A 14,447-nucleotide genomic window follows, 5' to 3' on the forward strand; every position below is an offset into this window, starting at 1 on the left:
ATTTTCAGGCGTGAAAATGTTATTCCTAAAACTGGCACCATTTTTTTTCTGTCAGAGTCGCGACAGCGCCTGCGTCACGGCAGCGGCAGATCTGCCAGGCATGAGAAGTATTTCAAGCAGAAATTTACAAGCTACATATGTACACCGTAGGTCTAGATACTCTTTCGCGAATCAAATGCTCTCTCGTAACCGAAACAACATTGGTTTCGGTTCAATAGCGTGCACTGCCATCAGACAGTACACGGGCCTCTAGCATTAACGCCTCCATCGAAATGCGACAGCCGCCGCGGGATCGAACCCGCGTCTTTCGGGTCAGGAGCCGAGCACAATAACCACAGCAGCGGCTGAACGGCGGTGCTGGCATTCATGGAGGTACATGGAAGATATGGCGAAGCTATTATAATTATGCAGTCTCAACCCCTTTTCTCGAGGCGTCATATCTCGTTTCACAATTGGACGGGTAAAGATTGCAGGCTGAGATAAGCCGCCTTTACAAGAATACAGCAGTGCCGCACCCCATATTTCGCGGACGCGACACGCCACTATTCACATATGTACTATCGGACACAAAAGTTTGCGGGACGAGAGTTCTTGGAAAAACGTTTATTGCAGCTCCACCTCGCTAGTCAGTCGCCAGATAATGTATGAAGTATACTAAAGAGTGCTTGGCTAAGGTGGCCTTGCTTGGCCATTGTCTGGGGCCTTGGCAAGTTTCGGCTTTATCATAATGGCCGTCCTTTTGATGTGGTCACCAACCACCACGCCCTATGCAGGCTTTCTTCGCTAAGAGATCCCTCCAGTCGCCTGCCATGGCTCGATGGACTCTCCATCTACAAGAGTATAACATACGTGTCGTATATCGGTCGGGCCGCAAGCACCATGATGCTGATGCCTTGTCCCGCTCGCCGCTACTGGCCGAGCTTGCCAGCCTCTCTGCCCTCGAATCCGCTGCGCCTTTGTTCAACACCTGCGACATGACTTCTGAGCAGCGTAAAGATCACTGGATTGCCTCTCTTCTTGACTTTCTCTCTGCCCCATCTACGGCACCAGCGTACCGCACGTGGAAAATTTGTAAATTGTAGGGTTTAACATCCAAAAACAACCCGCAGGCTACAAGGATCGCCTTAGTGGAGGGCTCCGGATTAATTTCAAGCATGTCAGAAGCAAAAGGCCAAGGGCTATCCCGAACTATTTCCTGCGTAGTGTCTCATGGTGTCAAAAGCTTCAAACCATTTAGGTAAAGAGAGCTAATTGATCAACAGCTCAGAGCGAGACTAACACCGTTCTTGCTTCAGGTTGTTGATCAATTTGACCTCACCATGACATCTGCTAGGCATCCTGGTTAGCTTAAATGTAGAGTGACTGCCCAGGCAAGCAGTGGTCTCTGGTTTTATCCCCAGACTAAGACGAATTTTCCTTCAGCTGCAAAGCTTCTGAGAAAGCTGTCTAGCTTTGCTCTGCAACCGTATAACTGCGATCAAGTAGAAACTCATGAGTAATTACAGCCTAATTGAAATGCATTTCACCTCTAGTGTTTCCCTTAAACACTTTGGACTACATTCTGAATGTGCATTCCAAGAGCATCTTCCATTCCCCAATATTATCCTTGCCCTAAAACAGTTAGCAATCTGAAACTCAAAACAAAACAAGAGGCTCCATGCTGACACTGTCAACAGGAATTTTCTATTCAGTATTTAAGAATATATGCATCCTATTGTAATGATGTTTTTGATACAGCATTGTGTACACAGACTTGGGACAAAAATCAATCGCACTCTCACTTTACAGTTCCATTGAGTGCCTGTCACGATGAACCTTCATGTCTACTCTTTGGTTATAAGAGGGTTTTTGCTGCAGTGCTGCCTGCATTACTTACCCCTTTCAAATTTCCTATTCTTCTTTTGCCAAGGCTGTGGAGTCTGATTGCACCTGTTTCTGTTAATAGGTATATTTAGCAGGCTAGTAACTGCAGTCCACAGAGTGTTTGAAGTTACTTTCCTTGCAATGGAATAAAATGTAGCAGGAAGCTTTTAGACAACTGGATTCTTATGCTGCAAACCTGTTGGACCTAACATGTGCTTTCTGGCAGTTTCTCAGGGTCATATTTCTGCATTTTTGGAGTACACTGAAACTTAGGATTAGAGACAATGTTAGATAATGCTTTGTGCAACATGCATGGAAGCAACTTCACATTTTTTTGCCGTGGCTGCAAGCATAGCAGGATGACCTAGAGCATGAACTAACACATGCTGACGTTTGAGTTTAGGTTCCCTGTTGGGCTTTCTAGAAACTATATGCTTGCTGCATGAAGTCGAGGGTTGGACGGAAACCTGTCTGGTCGGGGCTGTACGTTGAAAAGGCAGAACACCGAGCAAAATAAAATGAACTCCTAAATGATGTTTCAGCTCCCACACGGGAGTCTTGTTCACAAACAGGTGCAGACGTGTAAGGCTGGCTATTTAAGCTTGAAAATGGGCCCTAGGCAGCGGGCGTATGCACTAGGAAGTGCCCCGTCAGTGCGATTAAGAGTGTGTTTGGTTGTCTGAATCATTAAGGATTCTAGATATAGACAGCTCTGGAGATTCTTTTCTGTTTTCAAAATGCACCCGTTGCTCAACCTATATGATGCTGCTTGCTTTCACAATTTTCGACGAGTGCATTTGACGAAGCTTTCTTGTTTGCAACATCATACTGGTGTTGTTTCAACCTTTCAACGAAGTTTCCACTTTCACCCACATGCACATGCACATGGTTTTACAGTCTCTGCACGGTATACTGTACACTACGCCCGGAAATTTTTTTTTTGGTGCGGACAACAGCTCTATACCTGGCTTGAAAAGTGATGATATTCTAGAGTTTCGTTTTTATTCATTGTTCTCAGCAATCACTGTCTGCAACTCTCTACTAACAATCATCACATCATCTAGTACAGAAGCATCATTCCATAAAAGGTTGAAAAAGTGTATACTTTTTAATTACCTTCATTTGCCATGCCAATAAACCCTGTATTTATTGTGTATGGCTTTTATTGCTTGAGTGCTTTTGGATAGTATTGTGTTCTATTTTTGCCATGTTCCTTAATGAGTTTGCAAAATTGAGCATGCTTAATCTAATTTTTTGTTGTGATTGTTAATTCCTGCTGCACCTGTTTTCCGATATGTAGTTGCTATCTGCCATATGTTTAATATGTGTCGTATATACAATTAATAACAGGAGGTCCCCCTGACAGTTTCTACCCAGGGCCTCCTCCTCTACTAATTTATTTACCTCATGCCTGCACTAGTTTTTGAATAAACAATAATGTATGTCAAACAAAACTTTGCAGTGGTTATTCGTCATCTGTATGCCGCCTTGCTCACATACTGTTAGATTCACATCGCCTGCTAAGCTAGATCGCATGCTGAAGGTCAGATTTTGAGTTAATGGGATTGGTATATTATTCCAAGATGTTAATTAGGCCAAGGTATTTGGTCCTGATGATATTCCTCCAGTGTAATTCACAAATTCTGTATGATTCACCTACTTTGCTAAAAGCTTTGCAAACTGTTCACATCACCTTTACAAGAAAGTGTTGTAACCACTTCGATAGGTACAGAGTTAATCTTATTACTTTAAGAACAAGCAAGAAATTTATGTTTAGGAGTGCTTTTTATCTCAGGCATTGGATTAAGCATGTGAATTACATTTGGAACGAGGCAGCCATCAGCTCCGGGTTTATTACAGTAGAGATTCGGTCATTTGCAAAGTGATTTCAGAATACAGCTGATAGTCAAGTCTGACCTATACTTGAGTATGGATGTGTTTGTTGGGACTTGCATACATGGCCACTTATAAGTAAATTGAAAAAATTCACAACAGTGCTGCTTGATTTCCACCGGGAAATTAAAGACAGCAACTCAGAATGACAGAGCAAATGCAAACTGAAATAGAAACAGCAGCACAACGACCATGGGAAAAATCTTTGATTAAAATCTTTCTACAATATTTACTTGCTAAAACTGCTGTAAACTGTGAGAAATATACTCAACCAACAACTTAATTACATATTCAAGAATTTCAAGGTAAAAGAACTTTCCTTAAAGGGTGATGTTTTCCATTCTTCTGTTTTTTACCTATCCTAGAGTAGAACAGCTTAGTGTCAAGTACTGTTCATATATTATCCAATGGTACTTTCTTCCATGATTTCAATGAGTAGACTGTTTTTTTTTCAACATTTTTAACTCCTTGGATGCTATGGGGTGGTGCAAGTAACTATTAAAAAATATATTGATGTTCAGAGAAGTAGCCACCTTTTTTTTTATTCTGAGGACACTAGGTAAGCTCCAGGCCATCAAAGGGGGGCTCACTACACAACATCAAAAGAGTCATTATGCATTGGATAAAAGGAGCAAGCACATAAACCACGCATGAAAAGCAGGTCTCTAGGTGAGAGAAGCTTGCACTTTCAGAAGCAATATCACTTATGTTTAGGACCTACCAGATCATAGACTGCAGAAGATATGTGGATGCCACATCGAGCTCAGATTAGACACAGAGCAGTGGATGCAATATTAATAATGACTGTTTCCAACAATGTCTGTTTTCCAACAATGTCTAAATTGAGGAAATGATCTTACAGCCCAATACACTGTTCTAGTTTACCTGACACAATTGACACTAGCTTCTTTATTTCAGTTTCGCCTAATCAATCATGCGACAACGTCACCCGTAACCGCGCGCAGCTTTCATGAGAGGTGTGAGATAGATATGAATGTTTGACGATTCAGCAATTTGAAAAAAAAGTGCCACAACCCAAGACGAAGAATGGGCAAAATGAGTATGGACTGTAGTGACAATTTTTGCAGTAAACCACGAAAATATACGCTGAAAACCTACATCATACAAAAACCACTCCGGCAGGGACATTACAGCAGCCCCGCTAAGAGAAAGGACTCAACAAAGCGACGGTTACGCAAAAAAATCACCGACAATGAAACAAAAGTGCCAGAAGGAATGTTGGCTTTCTTATTGTGAAAGGCCAGGAATTTTACACACTGCCTGTGACACTCACCTATTCGCACAAATGCAGGCCAGGCTAGCGTTACTGCAATACAACTTGGGCCTGGCAGACGCTTGCATTTGTCGGGAACGGACGTGGGCAACACTGCACTTGGCTGCAGCGTCTGTTTTGGCAACATTGCACTTGTCGGGAACGGGCGTAGGCAACACTGAACTTGGCTGCAGCGTCTGTTATGGCAACATTGCACTTGTCGGGAACGGGCATGGGCAACATTGGGCTTGTCTGCAATGGCTAGCAAACGGTAATACGCGGCCCTACCTCAGCCTCAGTACGTCAAGTCGTGGCAGGTGCCGGAGGCCGGTGTGATGCATCGCCCCGTCGCACCACATCGACGAAGTTGGTGTGCAGAGAGAGAGAAAAATTGCCTGCCGTTCGGATAGGTATTCTTGCCTCTTTAAGTGAAATGTTTTCTTTTGTTTTCAATGTGATGATTTCTTTTTCTGTCTTCAATGATGGACAAGACCTAAAGCAGGCTAGGTGCTCGTCTTCACAGTTGACGCAGCGGAATGCTACTTCGCAGTTTTTATAGGTGTGTTCTTTCTAAGCGCATTTCGCGCAGGTTTTGCTGCCTAGGCAACTCTGAGAACCATGGCCAAATCTTTGGCAATTAATACAACATCTGGGGTTGGGAATGTACGGTCTCTAAGCAATCTTTGTGTACCCCACTTCAATGAATTCGGGTAGTTTACAACAAGTGAATGTCAGTACAATGTGCTTCGTTGTGGTTTCTTTGTTTCCGTTTGTTATTTTGATTCGTTGAACTCTGGTGACATTGTCATCGGCTAAGCCATCCACCAATTCCTCTTCGGTGAGGTCCAGACAATCGATTTCGGAGATAAAATCGCGGACAATATATAGTGACGTGGTCTGTGACAGACACACGAATGTCCCCAAATGCCAGAATGATGGAAAGTTTACATAACTGCACTTTGTCGCACATATAGGAGCAAGTATCCGCTAGCCAGTTTGGTCATCTTGTAACCGGGACCCAAGGCTTCTTTAAGACACTTTGCAACTATGAATGGTGATATTTTCCTAGCAGGTCTTTCAGGATCGTCACTGTGAACCACGTGATATTTCGAGCGGACTTTTGTTTTCTGTACGAACTGCTTGGTTACATCGGTCCGCCCTCTCTTCAGAAGGCGATCATTTGACATAAGAGGGGGAGCCATAGGATATGTATATTATTCGGCTACGGTGCCAGCTACCAGAACAAAAAGAAAAACCAAGAAGTGAATAGGACACAGGAGAGTTGTGAGAAAGGAAATAGGAAAGTGAAAGATGGAGGGCACGACAGGAAAATGCGACTGCCAATTTCCCCCGGTTGGGTCAGGCCGGAGGTGCCGTCTGCAGGTAACTGGGGCCAAAGTGGTGTATTGCCTCCGCCGAGGGGAAAGGTCCAAACGATCGGCATCGGGTCCGACATCAGGATCACCTTTTCCCCGAACACGGCTGAACCACGCACGGCTAAGCGCGGGTGCTCGGGTCCGTTGTGACGCACTGCGCACCATCATCCCCCTGCGGGTATGTCCCTTCGTATGCTCAGGAACCCGTGGTGTCGCAACTCATCAACGTCTGCACGCTGCAGACGGTTCCCTGCGGGGACCAACAAACCTTGTTTTTTTTTCGGTTAATGCCAGATTGTTCGGTACAGTTCAGGGAAGTGCTGTCGTCTTTTTGTATCCAATATGATTAATGTCTGGACAACTTAGATGTGAGCTCCACATCTCGCCCATTGTGGCGCCGGTGTATCCTTTAGAAGATATGAGTGTGTGATGTATGTCTTATCCTCTGTCTGCAGAGAGCAACTTCTTTGAATCTATTTTGCTTTTTTGTGGCACACCTTCCAATCCTTGGTTTTACTGTGTGCAGATCGTTCTCCGTTCGTCCGAATCCTGCTGCCACTCTCTGCGAAGTGCAGACCTAATATGTGGCCTGAGGTCCTGGTATGGAAGTTGTCTTATATCCCTCTGACTCAGTCTGGCAGCTGATGCAGCAAGCCTATCAGCTTCTTCATTTCCATCTATTCCACAGTGACCCAGCATATTGTAATTTTTAGGTTCAATGCGCGTGGAGACATAAGGCATTTCCCAGCAAACCAGAATCCTCCCTTAGATATCCCAGCAAAGTCCAATATGCCATGCAGAAAACTAATGTGTATTGCACATCTACCATAGGTGTTTTCGGCGTGTTTCATCGCCGGGGATGTGCTGAGCATGTCTACATTTTATTGATTCGGTACTTGACATCAAAGAAGCTGCTTCTTCGTTTATTAAGCAGCCCTTGACAGCAGTAATGCATGTTGCTGAGTCACATTTGTTGTTTTGTCCAGCGATGTAGAAATCAATCCTGGTCCAGATATATCTGTGGCAGGATCACAGACTGAATTATCTATGTCAGCCCTCTTTCAAATCGTAATAAGACTTGAATCAGGCCAGACGAAGATTGTAGCTGATCTGACAGATATACGTAAAAGGCAGCTCATTACGGAAGAACAAATTAAAACCTTATCAGAGCGCGTCACTTCTTTGGAGAAATTTCAGGGTTCACTAACTATTGACAGTACGGCTGAAAACAGCACTTTTCACCTGTTGTCTGCAGAAATAGCCTCAATTAGAACCATTGCTCATGATGCGGAAAGCAAACTCCGACGGAACAATCTGCTTTTCTTTGGTTTCCCGATAAGCAGTCTGAAACGTGGAAAGAATCGGAATACGCTGTAGTTTCATTATGCTTTGACAAGCTAGGCATACAGATCGACCCGATCCGCATCGACCGTGCTCACAGACTAGGAACTTTGCACTCAAACAAAAACCGGCCAATAGTGACACGTTTTGCAAGGTTTAAGGAGCGAGAAGCAGTACTGGCGGCGTGTGGCAAATTGAAAACAACCGAGTTTTCAATTCGCGACGATCTTTCACACTCTGTTCGTACTGCTCGCAAGACACTGTCCGAATTCGGTCGGGAACAGGATTCAGTATTTAAGTTACCGCATGACAAGCTGACTTTTAGTGGTTGTACGTATTTTTACAACGCCGGACCTGATGCGGTAAAGAAATCAAAAAGTAATTTCGACGGAGCGTCTGACTGTTCGCCGATCTTCAGTCAGCAATCTTTGTCTCCGGCCGACCGCTGTTTCCGGATTTGATGTAGCGTTTATCAACTGCCGCAGCGTTGAAAATAAAATTGAAGAACTAGCAGCACTGTCATCAACCTTAAATTCGGATATTGTCATCGGAACTGAGTCTTGGCTGGATGACACCGTTACGAGTTCCGAAGTATTTCCGGCTGATCATGAAGCCTATAAATCGTAAGGACAGAAATACACATGACGGAGGCGTCTCCCTACTCGTAAAGAAGCTTATTCCGAGTTTCATGCTCGACTTCAGTGGTTCCGATTGTGAAACTGTTTGGTGCAAAGTTGTGCTTCAGAATAGAGAACACCTAACGATTGGAGCATTTTACCGTACACCTAGCGATACAAGCAGTCACTAATTTACTTCTTTTTCAGGTATTTTAGATAAAGTGACAACAAATTTTTTCTTGCTCCGAGGATATTTTGATATGCCCGATGTTCGCTGGGTTAACTAACTCCCTGTATTTTCAACACAGGGCTCTTTATCTCTGGCTTTTAGTAACCTCATCACCACACACGGTTTATTCCAGTTTGTTGATACTCCCACTCGACGATATGGCGGCTCTTCTAGTACCCTCAATCTTTTGTTTTCAAATACAAGTTGTCTGGTAAATTCTGTTTCCAGGTTTCTCGGCATAAGCGATCACGATACAATAGTTGCGCCAGATGATTGTCCGCGGCCGCATACTTCAGTGAAAAAACCACGCAAAATCCATTTCTTCGAGCGCGGAAACTATGCTCAAATTGCACTAGAATTAAAAGAATACTTTGAATCAGTTGTATTTAGCAGCACTACGTCTAACATCAGTGATTTATGGTCGATATTTATACAGAAGCCCTTGCTTATTTCTGAGCAGTATATCCCGTACAAGATTCTTACTCCAACGTTGGGACATAGCCATGGTTCACGAACGGTGTCAAATCGCTTATTAACAAGAGGAAACGTAGATTTAAACAATATATGAGATGTCCAGACCAACACCTATATAAACTGCTACAGGACTTGACTGATGAAATTAAAGTTCAAATCAAAGCGTCCAAGAAAAATTGCTTTTGCAAAATTGGCTCAAAGGTGAAGAAAAACCCTAAAGAACTTTGGAAGTGGGTTAAGTCAAACCGTAAGGACGACGTCAGCATTCCGACAATTATCCTTAATAATACCACAATAAATGAAGATACTGATAAGGCAACGTGCTTTAATGAATATTTCGAATCAGTTTTTGCAAGAATCGTACGTAGCCAACTGCCAGTTTACGTTTACTCAAGCTGTATTTGTGAACCTACGCCTGACATCTTCATTGAAAAGTTCGGAATATACAAATTGCTTGAAAAAAATACAGCCGAATTCAACTTGAGGCCCTGATGGTATTCCAAACTTCGTTCTCAAATCATGCACAACAATTATTTCAAAGTGTCTAGCCGTAATTTGTCTCTTAACTGTGATTTACCAGCAGTCTGGAAGATGGGTAACGTTGTGCCTGTTCACAAGGATGGACTTCGGAACCAAGTGTTCGCTGCACGACTTTGGAGCATGTTATCTACTCAAATTTAATCAAAAACATTACTAATTATAACTTTCTTGTTGACTACCAGCATGGTTTTCGCTCTGGCCGGTCTTGTGTTACGCAGTTGATCGAATTTTCGCATGACATTTACGCTTCCTGATCTGGGCCTACAGACGGATTGCTTATTACTTGATTTCCAAAAGGCGTTCGATACCGTGTACCACATTCTTCTTCTGCACAAGTTATCCTTTGTCGGCTTACCGCACAATATACTTTGCTGGATACAAAATTATTTGATAGGACGCAGTCAAAAGGTCTTGATTAATGGCACCCAATCGACAGGCGCTTCCGTACTTTCAGGTGTGCCCCAGGGGCGAGTGCTCGGCCCCCTACTGTTTCTGATCTATGTAAATGACATTGGTGATAGTATAACCTCCAAAATTAGACTGTACGCTGGTGATTGCGTCTTGTACCGAGAAATAAAACATGATTCCGATAGGACAGAACTTCAAAATGACCTCAACAGTATTTCATCCTGGTGTCGCTCCTGGCTTATGATCTAAATGCCTAAATGCAAGCATGTTCATTTTACCCGAAAGCATAAAACGATCAATACACAATACTATTTAAACACTGAAATGATCTCTCAATTAAGCGAGAAAAAATACCTAGGAGTACATTTAGCTTCGACTTGACATGGAACCGCCATATAGACACTAAGTCTGAAGGTTGCTCGCTCTTTAAATATAATCAAACGAAACTTTAAATATGCTCCACAAGACGTGAAAAAACTGCTCTACGTAACAAATGTCCCCCCAATCGTAGAATATGCTTGTGTCATATGGGACGTGTACACGCAAGTTCTTAGCAACAGATTGGAAAAAATTCAGAACCGAGCCGCCCGTTGTGTGTCCCACCACTATTCCAGTCGTAGCAGTATCACTCACATCAAAAGTAGCTTAGAATGGCCGCTTCTATCCTCACGTAGGGATTTTTTTGGACTCGTGCTTTTATATATATATATATATATATATATATATATATATATATATATATATATATATATATATATATATATATATTTCATTGTTGCACCGTACTGAACAAAGATGCCTATTTTTTACCACCTACGTACATTTCCCAGCATCGAGATCACCCGCATAAGATTAAAGAAATATCAGCGCGTACCTCAATTTTTGCACATTCATTTTTTCCATGCACAATCAGTTTGTGGAATAATCTTCCCCGCGACATAGCTGTGGCTACATCCGATTCAGAATTTTCTGTTGCGCTAAAGGCTGCTCTGGTTTAACACTGTTTTCCGTGGTCTATATGCCGACATGGTGGAGAGGACATTCGTTATCTTTACCATGTTTTAAACTTAGCAAATTTTTTGTGTGCGTGGCGACATTACCATGTATTTCCATCCAATTCCCAGTGTTCATTTACGCTGATATTTTGTCGCATGCTCTTGCTATGTCCTATCGGAGTGTTTGCATTATCCACTATTATTGTTTTACTTGTTTATATGTTAGTTTCCTCGGCGCTAATATATGAATAATACTGTGGTACACCCCTACTGCAATGCCCCTGCGGGCGAATGTAGGTACATGTATAAATAAATAAATAAATAAAGTCCATAGTGCGTCTGCCAAGTTAGTACGTAATATATGAATTGAACAGTTATATGGCGTGTGACAACTCTGACGATATTTCTGCGCATCGGAGTGAATGTATTATTGGCTGTGGTGTATTTTGGTCTTAAAAAGTTCCGCGTGAAGCCAATTTATGCGGCAACAACGGCACGCGCGTCTTCCTGCAAATTATTGCTATCAGCTGTAAATTATTGGCAAATAAATTAATACGTCAAAATTAACCACCCGGACATCAACATATATTGTGGCAGGTATGATGACCTAACTTTTGTGAATGATCGTGATATGTATTTTTATAGCCCGCGGTGCCCCAAAAGAAGCGAGCGGTCGTACGTGGCACAATATTCGGCCGACCATTACATTCGAAGTTCACGCTTTATGTGAGCTAATCCTGGGCTAGGCGAAGCATGCAGCGCAAATTGTCAGCATCTCGTGCACTCCCGCGGCCATTCCGCTCCTGAAGCAGCTGCACAACTTTTGAAAATATTCATGACTTAGCCGGGTTAGTTAATTATAAATACATTTTATGAATACATTTTAAACATTCGCATATTTCCCGTGCAAAGTCTTCACTGACAATTTCTAAGTAATGACAGGCCTGTTTTCTTTTAGTTCCTGACAATTCTTCGTTCTTTTTTTTTCATCTCGTTTTGACCGCTCTCAATGCCTGCCGCACAAATGGTTGGCGCAGTTTTGTTTCGGTTTCAATCTTCTGAAACGTATTAGAAAGCTTTCTTAATGTAAAAATAAAGCAAACTAACGCCAAATAGTTTTTCTATAAGATAAGCTGCTTAAATAATAGCGATATAAACATGTATAATTTTTTACATGGGAATTATCTGCCACCAAGTGGCTAAGGACTAATGGCTTGTTAAGGGCCATATTTCGCGCGCATTTGGCATGCCTTGTCCCCTTTTGGCCTCTGGCACGAGCAAAAATTCTAATAGAGGTTTGCATTAGTCTAATACATTTTTGTATTTGATGTATTAGTTTCCAGATTAGTCTAGTGCAATTTCGTATTTGAAGTATGTTTCCATATTAGTCTCATACAGTTTTGTATATGATGTACAAGTTTTCCAGTTAATCTTTTAATAAGCAGTTGTTTTAGACTAATACATGTGTGCATTAGTTCTTTGATTAGTCAAATAGAAGGCTGTATTTGTGAATAGGGCAAATACAGTCAAACGGCTGCATGTATTTGCCCACATTCAAGTAGAAAAAAGCTCGTATTGGATTCTTTTCCTTATAAATTTATAATTTTCTTTCATGCTGCAGGAACATAAGAAATATTACAATTATTAGTCATATCAATATTGCAACTGCATTCTTACAATTATATAGTTTTATAACAAGCAACCTACTATTTCCATATTTGTATTGCAATTCTAGCTTTTTTCAGTTTATTTTAAGCTTAATGACATATTGTTAACACTAAACTTGAATACGTTATTACCAGATACTGCAGCCTGTCATGTTCAGGTATGTCAAAAGGTCTGATGGCGCAATGAATGAGCACGAAATCTTGAGACCAGAACAGAAAATAAACTTTATTGATAAGACCACAGACTAGTTACGGGAGGCATGCTTAATTAAGGTCCTATAGGCACCTGCCAAATACCTACCGGCTCAGTAAGCCAGCATTCTTGGATTTGGATGCAACATGCCTGCAGATTTGATTATTGCAATGCATAGAAGCCGGCCACAAAAGGAGTTAACATGTATGCATCATCATAAGTACGACATCCACATTTGCGATCAAGTGAACAGCAGATTTGTTTGATTTTGCTCCACTTGATGCACCAGTTCAAAACGGGCAGCATTATTGCATTCATTCTGACAATGCAGCGTGTGCCTGATGCACTTCTGTATTCGTTTAGCGAAAATGCCAGCTTAGTGCAGAACGACGAAGTTCTTGGCTCGCTAGCACTTATTAAATTGAAGCGGAGCCCATGCCTAAGCTAGAGCAGATATGGCTGCAGCTTTAATGAAATGGTGGCAGTTATTTCTTTAAAGGCCAATGTCGGTATATTCTCAGAGCATGAGGATTGCCAACCTGAGCATTAAAGTCGAGTCTCCTGGCACCACTTCAGCACATACTTGTACATATGTTTGTAGCATATGCAACAACTTTTTGCAAGCCTAAGGCTGGCTTATGGTATCATTGCAGCACAATTTGCCGTTTCGAAATTCTTCATGTGCTTTGGGATGCTAGCGGCTGCTGATTCTAGCGATATGCAGCTAGCTGCTATCTGGTAGTAGCGCCAAGTCCACGACGAGGTTTTCCTAGGCTAGCAGACGACCATGGCTCCTGCGTGACCATTCATTTCAGAAGCATTGAGTGCCAAGCTTCACTTGAACAGCCTGCTCGCGGCATGATCACGGCGTACAACTGTAGAACTTAGTGGAACTGCAACAGCGAGTTGAACTAAATCAGACCGTGTCCAGGTTCAAACACTGAATAACAATTTCTCCTCAGCTGTGTTAGCAGCTTTCATACAAAATTCTTTCCACAGATCTTGAGACTTTGGTCAATATAACATTGTTTACGACATATGTAGAGGTTGTGATCAGTGATATGTTGCCTCACATTGTACAATCAGTGCAACAATCTTTGCACTTGTGTTAAAACAGTAATTAAAAAGTGCAAAAGGCAAAGATACATCCTTTGCCAAAAGTTCATTGCACAGAGGCTTGCTTCTGGACCATGTCATGTGTCTCATCTTCCATCACCAGCATTCCAAATAAATCTCTTGAACTCAGTTGTAACTCTTCTCTCCAGCCCTTTTAAGGTTAGGGCTTTCTACAGATGCTGCAAAAGACCCACTACACGGCTTAAACGCAAGCCCCTTGGGATCTTTACATTTACCAAAAGCTGTATGTGGCAGAAAGCACATACTCAGTGTTATAACATTGAATAATAGCATTTCAACAAAATTATCACAGAAATTTAAAGCAATGTGCATGCATAGTTCCAGGCACAACAAAAAGAAAAAGACTTATGTTGACAGAATGAGAGTTGGACTATGCGTATGGTACAGTCAGACACTGAAAGCTACACACCTTTTCTCAGCAAATAAAGCTACCACTAGCGG

The sequence above is a fragment of the Amblyomma americanum genome, chromosome 1 (assembly GCF_052857255.1).
Source record: "Amblyomma americanum isolate KBUSLIRL-KWMA chromosome 1, ASM5285725v1, whole genome shotgun sequence".
Taxonomy (NCBI): Eukaryota; Metazoa; Arthropoda; class Arachnida; order Ixodida; family Ixodidae; genus Amblyomma; species Amblyomma americanum.